We start from the raw sequence: 26,962 nt of genomic DNA, 5'->3' as shown, positions 1-26,962 counted from the left end.
CTCGATGGGAGGAGGTGAAGGCTACATTGTAGAAGAGGCTTTGGAGAGAGGGTGATGGTGGTCGTTGGAAAACACAATCTGCTGTTCTACTAAGCCCAGTATGGTGAGAGGGTCAGCCCACGGCCCACAGAGAGGCTCTGTAATGGGCTCCCTTCATCAATACAAATGCAGCCCCAGTACCGCAGTCTTGTCAGGAGACAGGACGGGTGGAACACCCCATTATTAACTGTATTTCCTGTTAGAAGTTCAGGCACACACACACAGAGCTGAGAGGAATATAAAATAGTTCTATCCTCCGTGTTCAACCATCTTCCAGCGTGGGTCTTCTGATCTTGGCTCTAAGGCCCATGACCCCATGTGACCCTGCCTCTGGTGGCCACTTGTTTATGGACACTTCTCTCCTTTGGATTGTCTGTCTTGCTTCTCCTGCTCTAGGATGCCTTGATCTTCTGACCCTGTGGGTCCCTTTCTTCCTCAGGTTGGCCTCTGGGGTAGGTCTTGTTCTTCTCGGTAGGACAATGACGGGGAACAGGCTTGGTTGGCCCTTTAACCTGACCAAAGCTGATCTTCCTTCAGATGTCTGTGATGAGCGTCTGTTTTCTTTGCTGCCTTGACCCAATGTCTCCTGTTACTGAGGCCTTGGGAAGGGGTCCATTCCAAGAAGAGGGACTAGTGCAGAGGAGGAGAAAGAGTCTCTCCTACCTCATAAGGAAAGGATCTTTTTCTTGGTGGTTGTTTCTTTTCTTTTCTCTTTCCTTTTTCTTTTTTTCCCTAAGCTACCACCCCAGTGTTCTGATTTATGACAGGAAAGATGGATATTTCCCTACCAGCTCAGATAAAGAGTGGGAGAAGCCGGTCCATTGGATTGCTTGGCACTGGCTGGTGCTAAGAATCTAGCTGAAAACTCCTGCCACACCCGGGTGTTAGAGTCTACAAACAAGTCAGGATGGTGCCTGGCATTTTGCCAGGGGGGGTGGTTTGTGAAGTGGCGCCAGCGAGCCATTAAGTGTGGAGATTCCTTATTGGTTGACTGCTGTATCTAGTTTATGTTAATTAAGATAAGCGGTGTGGAATGTATATATACTGTTCCTGTCCTACAATAAACAGCTCCCACTCCTGCTGTATCAATCTACACAATTTGCTCGTCACCCCCCGGTAATTTTGCTGCAGCCGGACTGCCGCACCCGGGCAGAAGATCACCCTTCTTTGCCCCAAGCTGGGTGACTAGCATTCTAGCCCTGAGTCACTTTACTTTCCTGCCCTGCTTTGATTTTTAAAATGAGTTTGGTCTTATTTCAATCGGTCCACACTCAATTCCAATTCACCGTGTGTGTGTGTGTGTGTGTGTATTTATTTATTTTATATATATATATATATATATATATATATATATATATATATATATATACACACACATACACATACTGAGGGTGTGGCCAAGAACAGGATGCTGCTGGCCCACATCACACTCCCATCTCCAGGGAAATCAGTTCTCAATCTGGGTGAGCGTGAGACAACCTGAGATGGGGGAAACCAAGGGAAACCAAGGGAGGGGACCGTCACTTGCCCTGGAAGTGGTCTGGATGAGCTGGAAGGCCCAGGGCAGGCTGTCACCGTGAAGACAGTGGGGAAATGGATTTTTGAGAGCTGCTCTTGTCCATGCTAAAGAGACTTCCTCTGGCCCTGCTGGGTCTGCCTCTCTTGAGGGTTGTAAGGAGAGCTGGGTCTTTCCAGGGGATTTCACAGCTTTATTATGAAGAACAAAGAGAAAAGAGGGACAGAAGTGGAGGGAGAGGGTGAAAGGCTGTAGGATCTACAATGTCTGGCGCGGTCAGCGGGTATGGGTATTGGGGAAAGAGCTGAGAGTCAGGATCGCGAAGTCCCCAGAAGCTGCAGGGTGGGGAACACAGGAAGGGGATCCTAGGAAGTGTTAGCTGGGGGGGGCAGTTATGACTTGGAAGCTCTTTAGGGTCTTGGAAAGGTGTGGGTGGAGATTTGAACTCCTTCACTTGCTGGAAGCAGGTGTGGTTCTTCACATGCAGCACAGCCCAAGACCAAGGTCAGGCATCTGCCCCTTGTGGGGCGGGGTCAGAGGTTCCGTTTGGTTGTAGTAGAGGGTGAGCTGTGCAGCATGGCTGAGATGAGTCTGGAAGAAGTTCCTACGTAGGCAACCTGATGGGCCATTGGATGTTGGGCTTTAGCCATGGAGAGCCACTGAGAGGTCAGGGGGGACAGTGATTTGGTCAAAGGTTCTCGGAGGGCAGCATTGGATCAGAGGGTGAGGACTGGTGGATTCAGTGATCTCTCTCTCTCTCTCTCTCTCTCACTTTTAAAATTGTGGTTAGGCAATCCCACACGACAGAAATGTTACCATCTTAACCACTGCCGAGTGTCTAGCTCTGCAGTGTGAAGTACATTCACTCTGTTGGACAGCAGACTGGGTCAGCTGTACCCTTGTGGGTCTGCCTTATTTCACTTGGTATAATGTGCTCAAGGCTCATCCATGTTGTATCCTGTGACAGAATTTCCTTCCTTCTTAAGGCTGAATAATATTCCTCTGTATGTATGCTCCACATTTTGTTTAACCATTCGTCTGTTGACGGGCATTTGTGTTGCTTCCACCTCGTGTCTGTTGTGCATAGCGATGCTATAAACATGGATGTGCGCATATCTCTTTGAGACTTTGCTTTCAATTCTCTTGGATAAGTAGCTAGAAGCAGGATTGCTGGATCAGATGGTAGTTCTATTTTTAATTTTTTTTGAGGAACTGCCACACTGTTTTCCGTAGTGATCGCACCATTTTACAATCCCACTGACATCGTACGAGGGTTTCAATTTCTCTGATTCTTGCCAACACTACCTAATTTCTGCTTTTTTTTTTTTTTTAAATAGTAGTCATCTTACTGGGTATGAGGCGATATCTCATTGTAGTATTGATGTGCATTTCTTTGGTGATTAGTGTTATGCTGAACATCTCTTTTTCTTTAAATTTTTTAAGTTGTCAATGGACCTTTATTTTATTTATTGATGCTCGGTGTTGAGAATTGAACCCAGTGCCTCACACATGCTAGGCAAGCGCTCTGCCACTGAACTCCAGCCCCAGCCCTGAACATCTCTTAATATGCTTATTGACCACTTTTTTTTTTTTATCATCTTTGGAGAAAATTTATTCAAGTCATTTGCTCATTTAAAAAATCAGGTTATTGTTGGGGCTGTGACTCAGCAGTAGTATACTTGCCTAGCATGTGCGAGGCACTAGGTTCAATTCTCAGCACCACATATAAATAAAAAATAAATAAATAAAGGTCTATCAACAACTAAAAAATAAAAAAAATTTAAAAATCAGGTTATTTGATTTTTTTGGTTGTTGATTTATAGAATTTCCTTCCCCCATATTATGGATCTCAATATCTTATTAGATAAGTGATTATTGAATATTTTCTCCTATTCCATTTTTTTTGCCCTTTTACTCTGTGGATTTGTTGATGCACAACATTTTAAAGTTTGATGTAATCCCATTTCTCTTTCTCTCTCTCTCTCTCTCTCTCTCTCTCTCTCTCTCTCTTTTGTGGCCTGTGATCTTGGTGTCACATCCAGGAAATCATTGCTGGATTCAGTGTTAAGAATTTTTCCTTCTGTTTCCTTATTGGAATTTTATAGTTTGGGGTCTCAGACTTTCTAGGTTGGCTCTTCAATCCATTGAAGTTAATTTTTCTATATAGTGTAAGACAAGAGTATTAGCTTCCCAGGCTGCCACCACAATAATACAGACAGGGTGACCAACAACAGCAGGTTTATTTTCTCACAGCTCTGGAGGCTGGAAGTCCAAGATGAAGGTGCCACTAGTTTGGCACCTGAGTTTCAGACTCCTCCCTACTGTGTCGTCACATGGCCTTTTCTCTGTCTATGTGCTGGACAGAGCAGGGGAGTGCAGAGAAGATATTCTGGGTATGTGGATAGCAGTTCCAGTAGATTAGGGCTCTACTCTATGACCTGTTTTAACCTTATTTACCTCTTTAAACACCTGTCTCCAATTGGGGAAACGGGGAGTTAGGGCTTCAACATTTGGGGTGAGAGCTTCAACATACGTATTATGGGAGAACACAATTCAGTCCAATACACTATGAATCCAACTTCATTCTTTTGCATGTGGATATCCAGTTTAACCAACGTAATTGGTTGAAGAGACTGTCCCTACTGATTGATTTGACACCCTTATCAAAGATCATTTGATCATGTGTTTGAGGGTTTATCTCTGGGCTCTCTATTATATTCCATTGGTCTGTATTTTGTCTTTATGCCAATATCACACACTACTGCAGCTTTATAAGACATTTTGAAGTCAGGAAATGTGATGCTATTGTTCTTTTTAAAAAAATGCTTTGGCTATTTTGGGTCCCTTTGAATTCCATACAAGTTTTAAGATGGAATTTGCTGTTGGGATTGGGATCTTGACAGGAATTGCATTGATCTGTAGTGTTGGTATCTTAGCAATGTTAAGCCTTCCAATTCATGAACAGCAAATGTCTTCATGTTTTTACAAGACATTACGTTTCTGTCTGGTGTCCTTTGTTTCAATTTGAAAGACTTTCTGTGGCCTTCAAGCCTTTCTTGAAGGGCAGCTGTAGTGGTAATGAAACCCCTAAGTTTTTGTTTATCTGGGAAAATTTTATTTCCCCTTTTATTGGTACATATTCATTATGCAGAACAGTGGGTTTCATTGTGGCATACCTGTGCATGCATAAAAACACGGTTTGATAAATTTCATTAACGCCTCAGTTTTGAAGAATAGTTTTGCAGACACACTATTCTTAGTGACCATTTTTCTTAAAGCATTTTCAGTTCATCATCTCACCGCCTCATAGCCTGTAAAGTGACTGCTGAGAAATCTGCTGATAATCTTAAAAAGCTTCTTTGTATGTGATGAACCACTTTTTTTTCCCTGCTGCTTTCAAGATTCTTTATCTTTGACTCCTGACAGTTTGATAAAAATGTGTCTTGGTGTGGGTTTCTGGGTTTATCCTAGTTAACTGAGTGTTACGGTTTGGATGCGCAGTGTCCCCCAAAAGCTCATGTGGGAGACGATGCAAAAAGGTTCAGAGAAGAACTGATTGGGTTGAGTCTTAACACAATCAGTGATTTAATCCCCTGATAGGGATTAACTGTGTGGCCACTGAAGTGGTAGGGTGTGGCTGGAGGAGGTGGGAATTGGGGGGCGAGGCTTTGGGTATATATTTGTATCTGGTGAGTGGAGACTCTCTCTGTTCCTGATCACCACCACATAAGTGGCTTCCCTATGCCACACTCTTCTGCCATGTTGTTCCTTTTTACCTGGAGCCCTGAGGAATGGAGCCAGCTGTCTATGGATTGAGACCTCGGAAACCATGAGCTCTCAAATAAACTCTTCCTCCTCTGCAGTCCTGCTGGTTGGGTCCTTTAGTCACAGCAGTGAAAAAGCTGACTAAAACGCTGAACTTGGATGTGTATGTCCTTTCGTCGGATTTGGGAAGTTGTTGGTCATTATTTCTTCAGATAAGGTCTCTGCCCCTTTCTCTCTCTCTCCTGGTTCTAGGATTTCCATAATGCATATATTGGTATGCTTGGTAATGTGTCATATGTCCCTTAGACTCTGTTCAGTTTTCTTCCTTCTTTTTTCTGACTCAGTGATTTCAAATGAACTGTCTTCAAGTTAGACGATTCTTTCTGTGCCCAAGCAAATCTGTTATTGAACAACTTTAGTGAAATTTTCAATCCAGTTAGTGTATTTTTCAGCTCCAGAATTTCTGTTTGGTTCTTTAGTTTCTTTTTGTTGATATTCTCATTTTGTTCTAGCATACTTTTCCTGATTTCATTCAATTGTCTTTGTTTGTTTTCTTTTAGCTTATTGAGGATCTTTAACATGGTCATTTGGAATTCTTCATCAGAAAGTTCAACAATCTGAATTTCCTTGGGGTTGGCTCCAGGAGATTTTGTTCATTTGATTGGGCCATGTTTTCCTGTTTATTTGTGTGCCTTCTCAGCTTTTGTGATTTGGGCATTTGAAGAAAACAACCACCTCTCCTGGTCTTTATGGATTGGCTATGTGACCAGGAAAATTTTACCAATCAGCTTAGCTGGACATTTTGGGACCTCTCAAATGTTTTCTGGGGTTGTTTTCTCTGAACTGATACATGTGCTTTTAACATGTCAAATTCTCTAATTCCACCTGTTACTTTTCAGGAACACAGTCTCTCCCTCTGGTTCTTCCTGTGGAATTGCAGAATCTCTCCCATTCTGAAGTCCATGGAACTTGTCGGTTTTCAGTGGCTTCCTATTCTGCCATTCCTACCAGAGCTTAAGTCAGGCAAGACAGAAACCAACTCCCCAGGCAGCCCTCAGAGAAGCCAGGATGTTGGATGAATGGATTACTCTTTTTTTTCCCCATAACCTGAGAGAGTAGCCCCAGCATGGGGGTGCCACACTGCACTGGGCCTAAGAATTTCTTATTATATTCTATGCCACTCTGTGACATTGTGAAATAATTATAGTATTTTCTTTTACCTAGTCCAAAGTAAACTAAGTATATATAGTATACAAGCCATTCTAGCAGTTAAACTGTGAGCTCCATGATGTCTATAAAGGAAAACAAAGCAGTAATCTCTTCCTCTGACTCCAGCTCCTTCTCTGTTCCAGTCTCTGCTCTAAGCACTTTACTTATATTATCTTTTAGCTTTTAAAAAACGTTCTTTAAAGTAGGTGGTATTATCCCCATTAGGCAGATGAAGGCACTGAGGCCTGAGAAGGGAATATCACTAGCTGTGTTCTGAGCAGTAGAAGCTGTATTTGAACCCATATCCACCCCAATACAAAGCTGGTCCTCTTCCCACATGACATGGGGCAAACAGACTCAATCTTGGTCATATATATCCTCTACTCCCTCCCACTGTGCCCAGCACTTCAACCAGTGCTTACTGCACCAATGAAGCTAGAGCGGCCACTACAGAGACTCAGAGAAGCAATCTTGTTCCCTACCTGCCTTACCACCACCCCAGCTTCCTCCCTCAGATCTGTCTGCCTTTTCTCTTGGTTTATGCACTGGAAGTCTGGGGGGCTTCTGAGCCTGAGAAAACCTCACTAAGGAAGAAGAAAAATTTGTCACTAGGTCACACAACATATTTAAACACATTAGGCAGAATCCTTCCCTCCTAGAGACTCTTCCATTTTTGGGAAAATTTTTGTAGTGTACTGGTTTTCTTAGCATGAGTCTCTTTGCTGCCATCTGCTGGAAGTGATTGGCAATATACACTTTCACCATGATGGCGTGGAAGATCCTCCTCAGGTGTGACAGACTTCTGCCACTTGCTTGGGGTAGCCATTTTGGAATACGAATCAGGAACATTCTGAAGTCTAGGACAGGAAGTTGATGGATTTTCTTTGCTTTTGGGAATTGTTACTCTGGTCTTGCCTGGTATTTTTGTGCCTACCCAACTTGATTTTCCCCTGGGGCCAGGGGGCAGTCTTTTTAAAATGCAAGCCGTTGGAGGAGGGAAGACCCAGCTTCCCATTAACTTCTTTGACTTTCTGCCTCAGTTTCCCCAAAGAGCGGACAGCTTTGCTACCTGACCCGGCTCTGATCAGGCCTGGCGCCTTCGCGATTGGGCTGTTTGTGGATCGTTCATAAATGTCTTGGATTGCTGGTTGGAATGGACTGGGCCTAATGGACAAGGACCCTTTGATTGTCTCATCTTGGACTGTGTGTCATTGTCCTTTGGAGCTCAGCCTTAGAATATTCATTCATTCAGCCACTCACTACTTTCCTAACTCAGCAGGTCATTACTAAGTCCCTGCACTAAGGCAGCAGTGTGCCAGGCACTGGGGGATCAAGGGAAAGGCAAGTGAACGAGCACCCGGGATGCAGCAGATGCCCCTGGTCCCTGCTCGTCACAGCTTGGCCAGCTGTGATTCCAGCCCCAGCTATGGTGCGTGGTGGTGAGTTCCACTGGCAGCTCAGACTCACCTGGCTCTTACACCATCTACTTCACAGGAGCACCCGGTGCCTGTTGGCTTTCTGCTTCAGGGCCTTCTCCGTTGTGTGGCAGGGGGTGGGGGTGCCCTCTTGGCCACGTGACTCTGGCAGTTTGGGATGTGTGTTAAAAAGAACCTAGTGTTTACTGTAATCAGGTATGGGAGACATCCAGATGCAGAAATGATGGTCAGGAAGGAAGAAGATCCCTGGAAATAGGCCATGTGGCACCCTGCGTAGGGCCACCTGGGGGAAGCACAGGGCTGGTCAGATGGACAGAAGAGGAAGAGAGCAGAGTAGGACCTAGAGCCCCTCCTGGGGATTTCATGGGGGGAATGGGCAAGGCAGGTAGGCACACTGGGTTAGTTTAGGATTAGATGGTTTGAATAATTTGGGAGGGTTCTGGGTGTCTATGGGGGGTGTTCTCCTGTGGCCTGGCACCTGGCCCTAGGTGGCTTAGGGCAGGGGCAATACTGGCTTGGTGCGTGAGAGCTTGATAAAATAGATAGTTAAAGGGTGGGCTCTGGACTGGTTTGTATATCAAAGGCACAACTGTAGGGAAGTCCTTTGCCATCTAGGGATTGGCTAGCTCTGGGAGGGGCAGTCTCTGCAGAATCAAGGTCACGTATGGTTGAGAATCAAGAATAAATAGGAAAATCTGGCCCACGTGGGGCATTAGTCCCCCAGGGCAATGCTCAGCCAGTGGAGGCTGGCTGGAGGATAGATGCTCCCGGCTCCTGACCTTTAGGAGTCCAATTCTAGTGGCTTCCACTGCTTCTCATGAGTCCCTGCAGGACCATGCTCCTGTTGCCTGCAGAGCCCTCCACACTGGAAGCCATCCCAGCAGCCCCCAGAGCCCTGTTCCTGCAGGTTCCATACTCTTTCTGTCCCCGCTGATCCACAGAATCAAGATCCCAGCCTGCCTCGCACCAAGGTCCAGGCTTCAGCACCCAGGAGAGTACACCCGAGTGTGGACTCATCCCTGTTTCAGTCCTAGGATCCCTGAGCTTCTCAAGGAAGCCTCCTTTCTTTCCCACTCCCCCTTCCTCCCTGCTGGCCTGTTATACAGAAATCCTGGGCGCAGCTCTGCAGCCTGCTGACTACAGGCCATGGGAGAGAGTGGGCAGGGACCTGGCAGGTTGACAGCGGCTTGCCTGGAAGACTTGGAGGGTTCAGGTGTCGGCTAGGAGGAAGGCTCTGGGAAGCACAACAGAACCCAGACTTCTTGTGTTTGAGACCAGGCAAAGAAATCAGGCAGCCAGGGAGGTTCTGTCCTTGTCTCTCTGGCAGAGGTAGGGGACAGGAGAAGGGAAGATGAGAGCTGAGTCTGAAGCCACATTGAGCCACTATGCCACAGGCACCCCAAGAAGCTCAGAGAAGTCATTTTGACAGACCAGAGCTCCTGCTCCACTCTCCCCAGAGTCCTCCTTCCTTCCTGGTCTTTGTAGACCCATCCCCATGCAGCCAAGGTGTGCAGAGTGTGTGTGTGCAGGGGGGACCTCTTCTCCCTCTCCATGCCTCCTTTTGGCTACCCTCACCTTGGCCTGGGCCACTTCAGTGGAGCCCACCCTGGGGCCCCCACCTCGGGGCTCTACCTCAGGCTCTGTGGATAAACTGGAGAAGCCTAGAAGCTTCTTGCACCCCTCACACCAGAAGGGGACCCCTTCAGCTGGCCCGCCAGGTGCTCTGCCTGCCTTCTCTTAGAAGTGAATTTTGTTCTTCTGTTCTTTTTAACCCCCATTTTCTCATTTGGAATCAAGACTTCCCAGGGTTAAAATTCTAGCTTCCCCTCTCTGTGCCTCAGTGACCTCATCCTTATGGGGAGAATCTCTGGCCCCACATGAGGACTAATTCCTGGAAAAGGCCGAGTACCGCTCTGGGCACTGAGGGTGGTGGTGGGGGGGCTGTTGGGGTGGGCCGGGGTGGTGGTGGGGGGCCGTTGGGGTGGGCAGGGGTGGTGGTGGGGGGCCGTTGGGGTGGGCCGGGGTGGTGGTGGGGGGCCGTTGGGGTGGGCCGGGGTGGTGGTGGGGGGCTGTTGGGGTGGGCAGGGGGTGGGTGTGCCCCTCAGACCTAAACCCAGTACAGAAAAAGGGACCTCTCAGACGAGCCCGCCCCTGCCTGAGTTTAGGAGAAGGGTGACACTGGAATTCGGGATTCCACTTTTGGGGACCACTGTCTGGGGCACCAGGTACCATCTCAGGAAGAGAAGCATCTGTTCTTTTTAGGGGAGGGAGATAGTGGGTACTTTGGAGTCCCCTTTTAAATGCATAGAGGGGGGCACCTTGTTTGCCTAAGGTGTGACGCCAGGTGGCAACCCTTCGGAGCTCAAGGGACTGAGTCGGGTATTTGGGAAGCTCAGGGCTCCCGCGGCGGCGACCTTCAGTCCCCGAGGGTGCAGCGACATGGCAGCGAGGATTCCCGAGGCCGCCAGGGGGCGCTGTGGCCACGCTACCGCCGGGACCCCGCGCCGCGCTCCCCGGGCCCCACGCGGCGCAGCCTGGACCGGCTCTGGGCTTCCCAGCCCAGTCCCGAAGCCCGGTGGGCGGCACTGCGGGGAGCCGCCCGTCCTGGCCGTGTGTGGGGACCAGGCTGAGACAGACCGCCCTTTCGATCTCAGTTTGCGAATCTGCGAAGCGGCACCGCCATTCCACCCGCGGCGCGGCGGCCATTCCTCAGCCCCAGGCCTCGTGGTTTCTGTGCTCAGGGCCACTGGACCCTGGGAATCTGTACCCAACTGAGTCAGGTCCCTTCAGCTGGCCCGCCAGGGATGGCCACTCCGTCCCTTCTCCCTCCCTCCCTCTGTCCTCCCCACCCCTCTCTCCTTTCCCTTTTCTCTGCCTCCCCCTTCCTCCCGTTCCCTTCTTTTCCTCCTCTACCTTCCTCCCCTCCCTTCCCTCCCTTCTCTGCTTTCTTCTCTCCCTTCTTTCCTCATTTCCCCGCAGGTTGGGCCGAGGACTCAACTGGATTCGGTCTCTTCGCTCCAGAACAGAACTGCTCTCCCGTGTGCCGTCGCAAGGATCCTCCCCCCACCCCACCCCTACAGTTGCCTTTGGCTCCAGGAGCAAAACTTGGACTTTTCATCCTGCTTGTCAACCCGCCTCCTCTCCAGGCTCCTCTGGTTCGGCATCCACATCCCAGGAAGGAACCATTGAGAGCCATTGTGCCAACAGCATCAGAATCCAAGGGGATTGTGGAGCTGTTGGCTGGGGCCGCTTCTGAGCACTGGTTCAGTCTGACTCCTTGAGGTGGGCCCTGAATGCGCATCTTACCATTTCAATTTGGGTGACATTGACCTTTGAGGCTCCAAAGCACCTGGACACTTCAAGTGGGGGCCTCTGAAATGGTGTGGAGAGGTGCAGTAGAGGTGTCAGGCTGAAACCTGTCTGTTTGTGACTAGGTCTGAACTGGGAGCCCAGCAGGGGTGAGTTAGTTCATGGACCCTGGGGAAGAGGGTTGGGAGGCTTAGAGAAGAGGAGGAGGAGGAGGAAGGCAGGGTTTGGACCTGTGCAAGGGCAGCTTGTGGGGGTCTGGCCTGGCAGTTTGGAGCTTTGGGTCTTCACATTTTTAGAGCTAATGGAAAAAATGGCCCAGAGAAGGAAACCTGAGCTGGCATGATCAGCAGCAAGGGAGGGCAGGGAGCCTGGGCCAGAGCCCTGCCCCCACCTCCATCTGGGAGCTGCAGCAGTGAGCTACCCACAATTCTAGAGTGTTCTCCAGGATGAGAGGCCTGTTCACCGCTGGAGCATGGGGGATCCCACTAACCTGTGAGCCTGACTTTGAAACCTGAGCGCTGGCCTAGGAGCAGAGGCTGAGGGAAGACCTGGAAGGAGCCTGGATGCAGAGGAGCCCCAGGGAGGAGCACGGGCGGCCCCTTGGCTGTCCGTCTTCAGATGCATGGCCTCCTTCCCTGCCAGGGCCTCCTCTGGAGGCCTCCTCAGGGACCTGCTGTCACTGTGTTTCCATGAAGCTAACAAAGTAATGAAAAAAAAATATTTTTTTTCTGAACTGGGGGCTGGCACATTCATATTTTAAAGGCAGATATAAAAAATGTAAAGAGTATGAAAGTGTGATTCTCCCCCCACCCCTGACACTGGCCTCCTAGTTCCTCTTCCTGGAGGCAACAATTAGTACAAACTTCCCGCCTAGCTTTCCAGATCCTCTGCAGATACAAACGTGTGTGTCCATCTGTCTCCTTTTAAAAATATAGCACATTATACAGGCTGTTCCACACCTTGCTTTTGACTTAAAAATATATTTTAAAAATATGTCTCAGAGACTGTTGAGCATTATTGTATGAGGTTGCTGTGTCTTAGCTGAGTGGTTAAGAGAGAGTGTGCCTGGGGACACGGCCTGCACTTGACTGGCTGGTGACCCTGGGCAAATTACTTAACCATGCTGTGCTTCAGTTTCCTTATTTTAAAAGTAAAGATAATAATAAGATTACTTATTTCATGAGATGATTGTGAGGATTCAGGGACATACCATTCTGCAGGGAGGCCTGACATGTAGTAAATGCTCAATAAATATTGGTTATTAGGATCATCCCTTCATTTAATTTTAATTTTTTAATTTTTTTAAAGTTAATTTTAATTAGCTACTTTTTGGGGAGGATGGAATCAAGGGGTGCTTTATCATTGAGCTACACCTTTGAGATAGGATTTTGCAAAGTTGCACAGGCTGGCCTTGAACTTGGAATCCTCCTGCTCAAGCCTTCTGAGGCTTATTTTAATTTTTAAAAAATCACTGTTTAGCCAGGTGTGGTAGCTCATGCCTATAATCCAGCAGCAGGAATCTGAGGCAGGAGGATCATGAGTTCAAAGCCAGCCTCAGCAAAAGCAAGGCACTAAGCAACTTAGTGAGACCTTGTCTCTAAATAAAATACATAATAGGGCTGAGGATGTGGCTTCATCCTCGAGTGTCCCTGAGTTCAATCCCTGGTTACTCCCCCCAACAACAACAAAAAAATCACAGTTTAGATTTGAAATGCCCTGCTTTGTAATGAAGTCATGGAAAAAAAATCTTGGTTCTTGGAGGCCCTCTTATATCCTGGCTTAACCATTTGGCAGCTGTGTGCCCTTAAACAAGTGATTTTCTAGCTTCTCCGGGCCTCTCCCAAAGCCATCTGTAGAACAGGGATAAGGATTATTATCATTTGCAAAGTTGTTGGGGGGTCAGATGACATAATGCTGTTGTGCCACCATCAGTCATGAGGCCCTTAGATGAGCTGAGCCAATGCTGTGCCCTGCCCTTGACTCTCTAGAACTATGAGCTGAATAAATCTCTTTTCTTAATAAAGTCAGTCTGCTTTGGATATTAGGTTATAGTCACAGAAAATGGCCTCACCCGCTGCAAGGGTTCCCAGGGGAGGAGACACTAGGTGCTCCTGTGGCTTGAACCTGGCCTCCTGTGGAGACCAGCATGCAGGGAACAGTCCACAGGACTGCAATGCCAGAGCCTGTGCCTGTTCAGACCCCCAGCCCACACCTGGCCATGCTGTGGGTGAGCAAACCCCTGCAGTCCAGGAAGGCGCTGAAACACTGTCACTGAGCTTGGCCAAGTCTCTAGGGGGATCAGATCCAGCGAGGGTTCCTGTGACAACGTGTGGGCGGGATGGGAGTGCTCAGGGCCTGCTGTAGGCCCTGGAATGAATATCCTGGTCTCTCTGGAGCGTTTCCTGATGTGGTGTGGGAGGCCTGTCTGCACGGAGGAGGGTGGGTGGGGCCCGTTGGCCCTGGCCCGGTTCCTCTGCGAGGTTCTCCAGCCTTGGCTGCAGGGCAGCTCCTGGCCAGCATGCACAGCTGGATACACTCATGTGCAGCTGTCCGGGGCTGGACGCCTGTGCTGGGAGACCTCACAGGGGCCCTGCTTGCTCAGAGACCAGGATGTCCACTCAGAGCAGGGCAGGAAGGCTGAGCAGAAAGAAAAGAAAGGAATATGGGTGGGGAGGTGGTAGGCTGGGCCAGGACTGTCTTTTGCTCTGAAGACCCTTTTGGTCTTTCCCAGCAATCAGGAAACCCCGAGGGGAGGCCGGCTTTGCTGTAGTCCCTCCAGGTCTAAGTGGAACAGACCCACGGCACACACGTTTTGTTCCTAAACCCATCAAAGGGACTTCAGGCCTGTGCAGGATCCTAAAAATACACAGGGAGCTCGGCTTGGGTTCCACCTTCTCCTCTGGTTTTTTTTTTTCTTTTTCATGATTTCGATATGACTGCCAATTTGACCTCTCTGGCTCTGACCTCAAGCAACAATGGGCCCCTTTAATAGTCCTGAGCATTCAAATTTGCTGAAGGCCTGGGGAACTTGGGAAGGGAGAGGGCAGGGGTCAGTGGGTTGAAATGAATCATTTTCTGGATGGCAGAACCATCTAGCTCAAGGCCCTCCTCTTACAGCTGGAGAAAAGCAGCCCAGAGAGGGGTGGTGAGTAGTCCCAAGTCACACAGAATTCACCCTGAAATGATATATCAAAGGAAGCTTGGGACTTGCTGAGCCCAGGAAAGCTGCCTCACACCCTTCCTGGGACCAACTGGATATAGGTCTAACTTGTGATGGAGCTGCATCCATGTAGAATGTACAGGTGTTAAGGGGGAGGCACTGGTGGGGCTGGCCAGGAGCAGGCCTGGCTCGACTCCCTGGGCCAGCTCTGCCAACTCAATTCCCTCCTGTGCGTTATTGGATGTGACTCACCTGGACCCCTCAATCCCCTCTTAGGAATCATTGTAATAGTAATGAAGCCCACGCTTGTCATTTAATGAGCACTTACTATGTGCATGATTCAGATTTCACCCCTTTGGCCCTCACATGCTTTTATGCAGGCTGGGTTCCATTCTGCACACGAGGAAACTGAGGCTCAGGCAGGGTAAGTGACTTTTCTTAGATGTGAAATCCGGATTCAAACCCAGGCATTCTGGGTGCTTCTAACCCTCTCACTGTCTGCTGTGTCCTTTGCTCCTCAGATTTGGGGTGAAGCTTTGTGGCTCTTTCTAGTGGGCCTCTCTTCTCCCCTGGAGTCCTGTGTTCTCTGCCACTGGGTCCTGGCCCCTGGTGCCACTCTGAGAGTGTTCCTATGGGGAGGGTTCTTCAGTGCCCAGCCAGGGGGCAGCGTGGCCCGCAGGCAGCCTCGTCCTGTGTTCTCTCCACTGCTGCTGGCTCTGTGCTTCCCTCCCCCAGGATGGTCTGGACTGCTGGCCACTCACGTCTCTGCCAAGGCGAAATTAGAATGTGCAGCTCCTGCAGAGAGGGTGGATTTAACCAAGCTTCCCACTGGCTGGCCTGCCCAGGCGCTTCCAAGCGGCTGACAGGAGGTCGGAGAGAGAGAATCCAGGGCTGGTGCCTACGACATTCTGGGCAGCAAGGACATCCTCTGGGCTGGCAGCATCTCAGACACAGTCTGTCCCACATTGGGAGTTGATGGAGGACAGCAGGCACCAAGCTCCTCACCTACACCCTGGCTCCAGTGGGCTTTGCATACATGTCACTAACGGAGTGAGTGAGTGGGGTGCTTCTGGAACATTCTTCTCTGGACGGGGGCTTGGTGAGAGCTGTGAGGATTGCTTTGAGCCCACTAATGGGCGCTGCTTCCTGCCGGTGACAGCTGGCCTGTTTCAGGTTTATTTTACTAGGTTTTAAAATTTCCTCTTCCCCAGGCCTGGGCGTTTATCTACTACAGATAAGATAAGGACGGTCAAGTTAGGAGAGGTTTTGCAACAGTAATTGGAGGGCCACTGGCCCCCTCCGCTGAGCAGCTGTGGGGTTTCTGCAGTACTTGGTTGGAGTGATTTGCAGGTCTGCTTTCTGTGTAGCAAGGAGAGCAGCCCAAGGGTAGGCTTCTGGCCTTGGTGGTGGGCGAGAAGGGGATGCTTCTGGTGAGGTCCTGAGCGTTGGTGGAAGCTGGAGCCTTTTGCCAGCGTATCCCATGCCCCTGGCTTCTCTTGGTGCCCTGCTCCAAGGTGCCAGGCAGAGGTGGGCGGGGCACCCGGTGCTGGTGCTGGTGCTAGTCTGAGCTGGCCTATGTTCTGGCTCTTGGTTTCTGGCTGTGTCAACAGTGGGAAGCAGAGGGTCAGTCTAGAACCACAGACTCTGTTGTCTCACTTCTCAACACTGCTCACTGGTCTTTTCCTCTCTGACCTGGTGGAGAAGCAGGGTGGTCTGGCCTGGGCCCATGAAGTGCAGGACAGGGGCGTGAAGGCACCATGCACTCAGGACCTAGGGCTTGAGAGTTGGGCACAAGAGACTGCAGTGTGGAGCAGCTTGAAGAAAATCCCAGCTCCACAGAAACCCAGGTTTGAATCTGGTTCTCCCTGAGCAGATGCTGGTCTAACCAGGCGACTGTCTGCACCAAAAGACCATCAAAGTCAAAAACTAGGCTGTGCAGGATCTTTGTCCTTCTAGAGCATTCTTCTCCCTGCGGTGTGCCCAGGGGCTGCTGCAGTGACATGCAACACCTAAGTTCCCTCACCTTTTGGTCCTTAGTTCTGTTTGGATGGGGGGGGTGTGGGGAGTCTCAGGTGGTGTGGGTGTTTGTTCTCTGTTCCCTCCCTGTGTAAGCTGAAGATTTGTCCCTACAATGCCGGGCTCCAGCTCTTTCCAGGGACCAGACACTCCTCCACCTTCCCCCAGCCCCTGAGGCCCTGGGGGAGCTGTTCCTTGGCTGGTGGAGCTTCTGGATGCCCCACCCTCTTTGCTGGTTTACCTTAAACTTTCTGTAAATAACTCTTTTGCGGGTTGAATAATGGCCCCCCAAAAGATATATCCACGTCTTACCGTCAATCCTGTGAATGTGACAGTTCTTTGGAAAAAGGGTCTGTGCAAGTGTAATTAAAGTACCAATCCCAAGCTGAGATCATCCCAGATTACTCAGGTGGGTTCTAAACCTGATGATGAGTATCCTTGTAAGAGTCCTAAGAGGAGAAGACTCAGGGACATAGGAGGTGGCTGTGGCAACAGGCAGAGATTGGGGGGATACATCCCCAAGCCAGGAATGCCTGGATCATTCGTCATGGTACTGCATCTCGCGAGGACGCAGAGCCATGGAGTTCCACCTTGTTGGTGGGTGGGTCTCAACTGGTTTGACCAAAATACAAGCCTCTGTGTCTGTGCACAGATAACTTGGTGGGTCCTGCAAGCAAGTGCCTCAGAGACCAGAGTCAATCCCAGGGTGGCCAACACAGGGACAGCTAGAGGGGTCTTTCAGAACCAGTCTTCAGAACTGGATGACAAATGCCCAGCCTGCTGAAAACCAACCAGACTCAGAAGTACCTCTGTGCCTCCCTTGCCTCCACAGCCCTTCTAGAATCATCTTTCCTGCATCTATCTCTGTCCTATTCTCTGGATTCCAGTAGATCTCTGAATCATTGTCTTTCCTCTGTCTTGAGGGCAGTGTGTGGACCTCCATCCTGCGGGTCCAAGGGACATCCTGGTTATGGCTGCAGGTGGGGAGCAGGGAGCTCTTCCTGACGTCAGCCTTCTCCATTCTGTAGGAGCCCAGAATGTGCTACGTCAAGGAAATGCTGAGGGATGGCATGGTGGGGTGGGGTGAGTCTGGAGCCCCATGCCAGGGGAGCAGGGTGCCTGTAAGGCCAGGTGCCTGATCCTGCAATTTCTCCAAGATCAGATGCACAATTTGTGGAAAGAGACGTGCTGGATGTCACATCAGAGGGGAATCGATGGGAGGAGAGTAGGATTAGATGGCGTTAAGCTGAGGATTTTAAAATGTCTCTCTTCCGGGAGACTCAGCTACAGTCCAGGTTGATTCACCTTTCTGAATAAACAATCAGGTGAGTCTCAGGAACAGCTGTGTGGCCCAGCTGTGAGTGAGCGTGTGTGTGTGTGTGTGTGTGTGTGTGTGTGTGTATGCATGCGTGCGTGCCAACATGCAGGTGGCTATGCTTGCGTGTATGTCTGTGTGGGAGTCCATGGCAGTGAGGATGCCTGCCGTGTGTGAATATTTATACATGTGTGTGTGTGTGTGTGTGTATGTGTGTATGTGTGCACGTATGGGGGGGTGGGTGTGCCTAGGCACGTGTGTATGACTTCAGGTGTACATGTATGTGCATCTGTGTATCTCAGTGCGTGTGAGCATATCTGTGGTGTGTGCATCTGTGAGTGGATGTGACAGGGTGTATTTATATGTGTAAGTGTGTGTGTAAGGGAAAGAATGACATGGGGCTCAATTCTTTTTGAGACTTCTAGAAAATGCACCGGGGCCTTTAGACATACAGGGAGAACAGTGACAGGTGGTATTGAGGGGCCCCCAGGCCCATGCTTCACCGCGAATGGGTGACCGAGTGGCTCAACTCACAATCTCTGTGGACTCTTGCCTTCACTGAAGGGTGTGGCAGTGTTAAGCCTCCGAGTTCCCAGGCCCTGAACTCCAGTCCCAGCTCTGTGCTCCTGGGCATACATTAGCTCCTCCGCTAGAGTCCGCTTCCTGCCCTTGGGTTGTTGTGACACTCCAGGGAGACGGGCAGGAGGCCCTGGAGCATGGCGGGGGGCTTCCTGTGCTCTCTCTGATCTAGATGGGATGGAGCCCCTACTCCTAGGCTCAGGCCACCTGTCAGAGGCTGGACCCCACGGGATGTCACCGCTGAAGACATCTGGGTACATCATGCCAGCTGATCTCCTTCACACTCCCAACAGTCGGGCAGTGGCCTGGGCTCCATGGGAGCCATGAATGTGTGTCCTCAAATATCACTCAAAATGCATTCCCCCCAGGACGAACCGTTTGGAAATTCAGAAATGGAGCTGCTTCTCTCCTTCTTGATGAAAATAAATAATGGCAACTGCCACCTTTTGTCCCTTCATTGTCAGGCATGTTGCTAACACCAGTTCATTTATTCTCACATGGCTCTGTGAGGCGGTTATTTTTTGGTGTCCCATTTCACAGGTGAAAAAACTGAGACACACCGACTTTCAATGGTGGCGATCACTTACACGCACTCAGCTGTTGAACTGGGTTCCTGAGACTCAAACTCAGATCTTTCTGCCATCAAAGTTTCATTGTTATTCACAACCCTCCTTGAGGATGGTGACCATTCATTTATTTTCTCAAATGTCTCCAGGTATCAGCAGAGTGCCTTGCGCGTAACAGCCAGTTAAAACATATTGATTTTTGCATCCGTTAATGATCTTTTAAGTCTTGACAAGAGAGTTCAGTTCAATCAGAACTTTTGACAAATCCCAAACCAATTTTCCCCACTATGTTGATTTATTTATTCTGTAAACATTTGTGAAGAGTCCCTTCGTGCCTGGGACACACTGCAGGGTGTATTTTTTTTGGTTCCACCCTGAAAAGACTAATTATTTCTGCACTTTTTAAAAGGCAATGTTTTCATTCATTCCTGGGATAAAAATGCCCCAAGTATCCAGTGGGGTAGCCTCAGGGAGCCCAGTAGCGACAGCTGGAAACCTGCCTTTTCCATGGGGACTCATACTTGGTTCCTATTCACCTGTGGCCTTGAAGCCTGACCCTGCAGAGCTTTGGTCATCGGGGATCACCCAGGGTTGCCTGCCCTCACTCCTGGGCGATGTCAGGCATCTTGCTGGCCTCTGGAATAGGCTGTTGGTCCCTGGTGATTTGAGGTTTGGTTCCAGATGTTTTTCTTCCAAACTCTCTGCAGGGCTGTTCTGTCTTCCCTCTCTACTGTCACCGTGGATGACCAATTCACAGAGCATGGGGATGGTCATGCTTCTGGTGTCTTTGGTGACCCCAGGTCCCTGGAAGTAGCTGTTCTTAAGCATCCGAGCAGATGGCTGGAAAACTGGTGTTTGCATCAGGATGTGTGGACAGCCAAGCCATGTGTGGTGGCGGTGGGGAGCACTGAGGTAGCCAGAGGGAAAATATGGCAACTCAAACAATGACCCGTCCTGCCTTGCCTATCTTTAAGGCATGGATGCAAAACCAATAACTCTGACACAACTGCTTGATAATGCCCAGGCCCCAGGGGCTCTTCCCACAACAGTGAAATAAAAATGGCACCACATCTTCAAAGAGCAATTTAACATCATGCATGAACTTCAAATTCCTACCCTTGGATACAGATAGCAGTTACCTTTCTAGGATGGAAGTTGGTTAAATGGTAGATGAAAAAACCCTTTATGTGTAACATGTCTCACCATCAGAGAGTAGGAGCAAGAAGATGCTAGTTGTCCGATAACTGGGATAGGGTTAAATAACTATGTCCACCCATCCACTCAATGGAATGGTATGTGTCCGTTTAAAGGGATGCGTGTGCATTTTTGTTGCCATGGAAACCTAACAATCATGGGAATCGTATTTACCAGGTGCCAGGCATTTCTCTGAGACCTCATCCAGAATGCCTCTGTCACCCCTCCCCTGCCCCACCCCTGACCTTGCTGTGCAGGTGTAATATCAGAAAAACAAAGGGGGAAGCAACTGTCCGCGAAGGTAACAAGTCAGGACATATCTGCCCATGTGGCCTTGAGGGATCTTGAACTGAAGGATCTTGAACTCCTTCCTGACCATTTTTGTCACTTTGCCTCTCACTGTGACCACAAGGATGGAAAAATTAAGGACACAAAAACCACATGTCCAGCCTGATCCCAGCTTTGCTGGCAAAGAAGTCTATTAAATATCAAAAACAAACAAAACCATCCAAACCCAAAACCTGGAAGAACTCATCCTTCTAGTTATTACCATCTGTAATGGTGGTAGCCTCTGAGTGGTGGGATGTAGGGAAATTATCTTCTCCTTTTGGATTTTCTAAGTTCTTTCGGATCACTAGGGTTATCGTTGGCTGGAGAGAGCCTGCCTCCCTGAGCCCACAGCTCTCTCTCATCCTTTAAACTAGCAGCTCCAGATGGGTGGACTGCTAACTTGCCTTCCCTCGCTCCTCCCCTTCAAGACTGATGCAGATCCACAGATCATCGGCTACCAGGCCACACCCATCATCTCCTCCTAAAGATAAAAGGAGCCTAAAACCTGTATTCAGCTACGATGGACTTTCAGGACGCCAGCCCAACATCTTCTGGGTCTTGCCAGTTTACTGAATGTCACTTTTTTTGTGCTTCAGTGGCTAGTCCTCGATGCCTTGGCCCTTTCAGAGCAGCAAGAAAATGGACTTGGATTTGGTAACATGGCTGTATTAGTTTTATAATAAAGATAGAGAAAATAAGAAGGGGGAGGGACACAGGCAGCTATCTGGCTGAGTGGCAAGGGTCCCACCTGCCCTACCCCTGGGGTGGGGGTCCATGGGTATACAGGGGAACACCCAGTCTTACTCTTGGCTGTTCCTTGCCTGCTGAGGGCGGAGGGAAGTATTTTGCCCTCTTCTAGAGACACCCTCTCCTCCATGGAAAATCTTAATTAGGCTTCTCCAGAGACTCCCACCATAACAGAGTTTTCAAGCAGGAGGTGTATTCCAGAGGTGAATTCCAGCAAGAAATAAGATAAGAAAGACCAACCCACAGAGGTGTTTGTATTTCAGTAGATACAGTCAGGTCCTGTGGGGGTAGCAGGCAGGAGAACCCTCCCTAACCTGGCATTGGATTCCTACAGTGTCCTGGATTTTGTATCCTTGCCTGGGTTCTGCAGTTCTGGAAAAGGCTGCTTTTGTGTGGAGTTCTGCAGATTCTGAGCCTCTGAGCCCCTCCCGTACATACTTGATATAAAGTTCTGAAACTTTCTAAAACTTGGGGTTCATAGGGATTGATGAACGGTGGAGAAAGCCCCCTTCTGAACCTGGCTGCAGCCAATAAACCTGCTTCCTGTTTATCCTGGGAGTCCAGCCTCATCTGTCCCACAACACTCTGGCCATGACTGCAGGGGTACCTAGGATTGTCAGTCATGGGATATGAATCCTTTGTGGGGACCAGTTGGGGACACACTTCCCTCAGGTTCTAGAAAAGCAACATCTCTTTGGGAAAGAGGGCAACCCTCTCTTTCCCAAAGTATTATAGAGTGAATTTTTTTTGTTAATACTTAAAATTTTTTGTCAACTATTGGAAGTATGAATTACTGCAAGAGTAAAATGTTGCAATAATTAGTTTTGATTATGAAAGTTAATTTTACTTACTAAATCATCTTAAAACATTTTCAATTGACAAACACATCGGGAGATAAAGTGATAGTTAATACAAATATTGAACATAAACTCAATAATTTTAGGAGGAGTATTATTTCCTTTCTAAGTTGACCAATGTGTGTACTGTTTAAATAATAATATAGAATAGAAATGATGGAAATCAGATTGTATCACAATCATAATATTTGTAGAACCTGCATTCATAACATTGAACAAAATAAACTTTGATAACTACATTTAATTTTTAGTTATTTAATTCTATCTGGGAATTCTATCTAGGTCATGAAGATTTCAAGAAAATGTTTGGGAACTTAAAAAAAAAATTTGTATCCTGAGAAGATGAATTGGAAATGAAACATCACCTTTGCTTCCTCAAAAGAGGAGAAAAAACTCCCCAAATTATTTATACAATGTTCATGATGAATCTGATCCAGACATAATAAAGAATGTATGGAGTGTAAAGAAGTAGTGTTAGAGAAAGACGAGGCCACCCCCCAAATATCTTGCTTCTCCCTTGACCTCTGTTGAGGGGGAATGCTTATTTAATTACCACAGATTTGAGCTGAGAGTCCACGGACCACCTGTCAGCTGACAGCCCTGAGGGATTATTGCTCCTGCCCTGAAACAGTGGATTACTAAAACACAAAGGATAAAACTGAAATAATAATGGATTTCTAAACTAAAATGCAAAAATTCTTCCTGCTCATATTTCCTGCTCTCTAGTTCCAAGTATGCCCACTGGGATAGCTCTGTCCTTTCAGCCTGGATGCATCACCACAGAGAAACATCCCCACCCTCTGCCTCTGCGGAGGGCAGCCCCTCTGTGTCTGGAAGTGGCAGCTGAACCCTCAGCCTGAGTCGCTTAGCAGCAGCTGGAAGAGATGTCAAACCCCAGCATGGTCCAAGCCTTCTGAGGCTTGGGCTCATGTTTCCAAAACAAACTGTGAAGTCTTTATTTATTAGATGACTTTATTTGGTGCTCACTAGTTGCCAAATACTGCACTACACATCTTCCCCCCATTATATCATCTAATCACCCCAACAACCCATGAGATTGCCACTATCTGCATTCCCATTTTACAACAGAGAAAACAGGTCTAAAATTTGTTAAGTGATTTGCCCCAGGCCATAAGCCAGTAGGTAGGTTGCAGAACCTGGTCTTGAACTGTGATCCTGCAAACTGCAAAACATGGCCTTATTCACTCTGGTTTCGTGCTTTCTCTTGCAATGTTCCAGGCCATGCAGCCCAGTTTCCGTATTTTGCTGGTAGGGGAAGGAAGAAGCTCAAGGTCCCCACTCAGAAGGTCAGTAGCACTGCTGGTTCATTTCAAGTCTGAGCCTGAGGCATGCAGGCCAAAGCCAAATAATATCAAAACAATATCGGCTTCGTCCATCCTCCATCCTTGGAAGCTTCATGCCTGGGATCTGTTGGGACAGATCCCGCAGGCTTCAGAGCGTTCCACAAAGGAAATAGTCACAGTCAATCCATTTGGTGCCAGTTGGAGAGGGAAATGCTGGCTGCTTTTTAATTTACCTTGTGAATTAGTTGCTGCTGGGCATGCATGAGCTATGGCCACTCGATCACAGGGCTGAAAGCCAGGCACTTTGGCCTGGTCCTTGTTCTGGAGATGACATGGGTGTTTGAGAACACTGCCTGGTGTCTCCTGCTAAAACAACTTCACGAAACTCTCTGAGCCTTGTCAAGCACACTTAAGAGCCAGCTCTTTGCTTTAAGGCATTTTAATTACTCAGTGCAATGGCAGCAGGGGAGGCAGGGTCGGGCCCAGAGAACATCATCAGTTTGACCGGAATGAAATGGCCCAGATGTTGCTGCTGCCTCTAGCGCTCTGCCCTGATCCGGGGTGGCGCTGTCCAACAGAAACGACACGAACCACACATGTAATTCAAAATTTTCTAGTAACTACATTAAAAATAAAAAAACAACAACAAAAAAAACTAAGGAACTTGGTAGAATTAATCTTAAACATAAAATAATCCAAGAAATTAAATGTAATACAGTTATCTCTCAGAATCCACACGGGATAGGATCCAGGACAAATCAAAATTCAAGAACACTTAAGTCCCTTTTATAAAAGAACATTGTATTCACATATAACTTATGCACGTCTTCCCACATTGGTCTCTAGATTATTGTTATACTGAATACAATGTATTGCTATGTAATTTTTGTTACACTGTATTTTTATGGGGATATTGACAAGAGAAAAAAGAAAGCTTACGTGGTTCTCTGCCTGTAGTAGAAATCTTGACTTCACCCTTGTCTGTTCAAAGATCTTTAGAGGCTCCCAGGACCCAAACTGTTGCAGCCAGACATACATTGCAATAATCAGTGTTTCTGCATGTCTCCCTCTCCAAAACTAAGGAAGAGTTTTTATGGTGTCTGTAGGGGCATTTACTATGTACCTATTATGTCCTAGTCTTAAGTTCCTTGAGCTTTATACATTTTTTTTTTTGTGTGTCTTTCCTCAATATAGCTTCCTGGGACACATGATATTGCATTAGTGCATTATGTAATTTTCTGGTTTAATTATTAGCACAACTCTAAAAGGTAGATATCATCTCTATGTTGTGAACAGGAAACAAAGGCTTGGAGAGATGAATGGAACCCAGATGGGTTGGATTCCAAGTTACTCTGTCAGCTGTGCGGAGCTGGGATGAACTCTGGGTTCTCAGAAAACAAGTATTCACTGTATTGAACTGATACCAAAGTTTCCAGGCTCTTCCTTGGGATGAACAGCAGGCACTTGGAAGTGGCAGAAAGGCTGGGAGGTCAACTGATTGGCAGTTCTTCTTGGTGATGGGAACAGCCTCCGTTGGGACCGCGGGTGTGCTGAGCATGGCCTCTTTGGAAGCTGGGCAAGCAGAACCAGCACTCTTGGCACTCTCAGGGGGCTCCCTGGGGTTTGCTGGCATCTGTACCAACTCCTTTCCAGGCGGCAAACTGGAAGATCTGCTTTCCTGTCCTCCCTGCACCAGGCGGAGGTCTGGCGCTCTGCCTCTCGGGCTGCCCCCAACACTGCTGTGGATGTGAATCCTGACTTACCCTTGTTTACCGCTGGAGAGGAATAGGTTTCGCCCTGGTACCTTTATTGAAATCACAGTAAAAATAAAGATGAGCTACTAATAAAATATTAAAAGAAAATGTCATTTTTTATTACCAAAAAGGGGGAAGTGGGCTGTGGTGAATTATCTCTAATTAGTCAAATAAATAGCCAGACCTCCCACTCAGGTGTGTGTTTTTTTGCTTTAAAACCTCGTAATTACATCCCCCGCTTTGGAAACACGGGAGAACTGGAAGCATGGGCTTTGGCTAAGAGGACATGGGGCAGCCGGTTTCAAAACTCCCTGCCTATGGAAGTTACTGGAGCAAACATCCAGAAGCAGGCTGTCTGGCTCTGCCCTCACTCTGACACTCTCAGTGGCTCCCTAGGGATTGCGGGCACCTATTCCAACTCTATCCTATGCAGCGGAATGTGAACCAGGCAGAGACCCTGGGGAGGTGAGTTCCTCATGATTTTGAGCAAACCTCTATCTTCTCCAGCTTCTGCTTCCTCTGGTGAAAGGAGGCAGGTCTAGCTGTGCCAGCCCCAAGGCAATGCTCTTTTCTATGCCCATCCACATCTCTCTCCATCCTTCCTTTTCATCTTCATCTCCCTCGTCCTGCAAGAAAACATTACATCTTCAGTTTACATTTTGTTTGTATCCATTTCTTCTCTTTTTGGGCATGTTATATAGAGAGATCTATGTGTATATATCTGTATGTATGTATGCTATGAATAGAGAACATGTATATGAGTATTAAATTTTGATGTGTCTTGAAAAAAACCTGTTACTAAAAAAATCTGCAGGATGAGAAAACTAGTTCTAAGAAAAAGGAGAATAAAGATGAGCTAAAGTGGAACTAGACGACCAGTCTTAGGATCCCAGTCCTCCCTCCTGCTAAATGCAAGACCTTCCTTTTCTCCCAAGGTGAGGCTAACCCAGTCTAGCTGGGCTGTTTGTTCTAAGTGAGGTTATTCTGCAAGCCAAACGAAACAATGAATGTGAAAATGATTGGTGAACCGTATCCTCCAAGGAATGAAGAGCAATGTACGACCAGGAAGCTTCACAGAGCAGGAATTGCCATCCCATAAACAGCTCAGGAGACAGCTTCAGAGAGGTTGGTCATGTTCAAGGTCACACAGCGAGCGTGGGTTAGTGTTCAGTTTGGGGCCTGAAGTTCACGATCTCATCACTGCATCAAGCTCCTTACCATCTGCCCTCTGATCTCCAGGCTCACGCCTTCTGCAGGTCTGTCCGCCTGACGATTTTCTCCATAGGTTGTTGCCGGCCGAGGATAGATTTGCTCATTTAAGATGCCATTGACCTTATCTAATAAAAGGAACCAGGATCCAGGGAATCTATTTAATTCATTATTAAAGATCATTTCCTGTTATTATCTTCCCTGTAGCAAAATTAGCTGTTAACTCTCCTGTTAGCATAACCCAGCCAGTATTACTAGAAAATTAGGGGAAAAAAATCAGTTCAGTGATATGTGAGCGGAGCCCAGGGAATTCCCCATCTTTGGTGCATATTAACATTATGCCTTAGAAGTTGAGGAAATGTTCTGTTAAATGGAAAAAGAGTTGCAGAAATTTTACTTTCAAAAGTCAAGTAAAAAGTTACTTTTTTTTTTTCCCAAGTCAAATTAATTTTTGTCTCAGGGCAAGAAAAAGTAAATTAAAAATCGCAGGCTGCCGCCTCCTCCCAGGCCCCATTTCCTCCCGAGTCTCCATCCCTCTTGGCTGCAGTTCTGGGTTTCTCTGGCCCAGTTTGGGCCCCTGAGGACACCTAGCTTCAGGGGGCTCTGTTCCAGGGAGGCCCTGAGTATGGTGGGCTGGGGCCACCTGTCCTTCCCTCT

General features: G+C 48.1%; 1 long non-coding RNA gene across 1 annotated transcript; it reads left to right on the top strand.

Annotated features, from left to right (window-relative positions):
- Positions 1–10,071: 10,071 nt before the first annotated feature.
- LOC144370881 (uncharacterized) lies at positions 10,072–25,286 on the top strand. The gene is made up of 2 exons (XR_013430946.1): positions 10,072–15,484; positions 24,639–25,286. It is a non-coding gene; the product is annotated as an uncharacterized LOC144370881 (long non-coding RNA).
- The last annotated feature ends 1,676 nt before the right edge of the window (positions 25,287–26,962 follow it).

Source organism: Ictidomys tridecemlineatus, chromosome 15, assembly GCF_052094955.1.
Source record: "Ictidomys tridecemlineatus isolate mIctTri1 chromosome 15, mIctTri1.hap1, whole genome shotgun sequence".
NCBI classification, from domain to species: domain Eukaryota; kingdom Metazoa; phylum Chordata; class Mammalia; order Rodentia; family Sciuridae; genus Ictidomys; species Ictidomys tridecemlineatus.
This window is presented reverse-complemented; position numbering and strand designations above follow the sequence as displayed.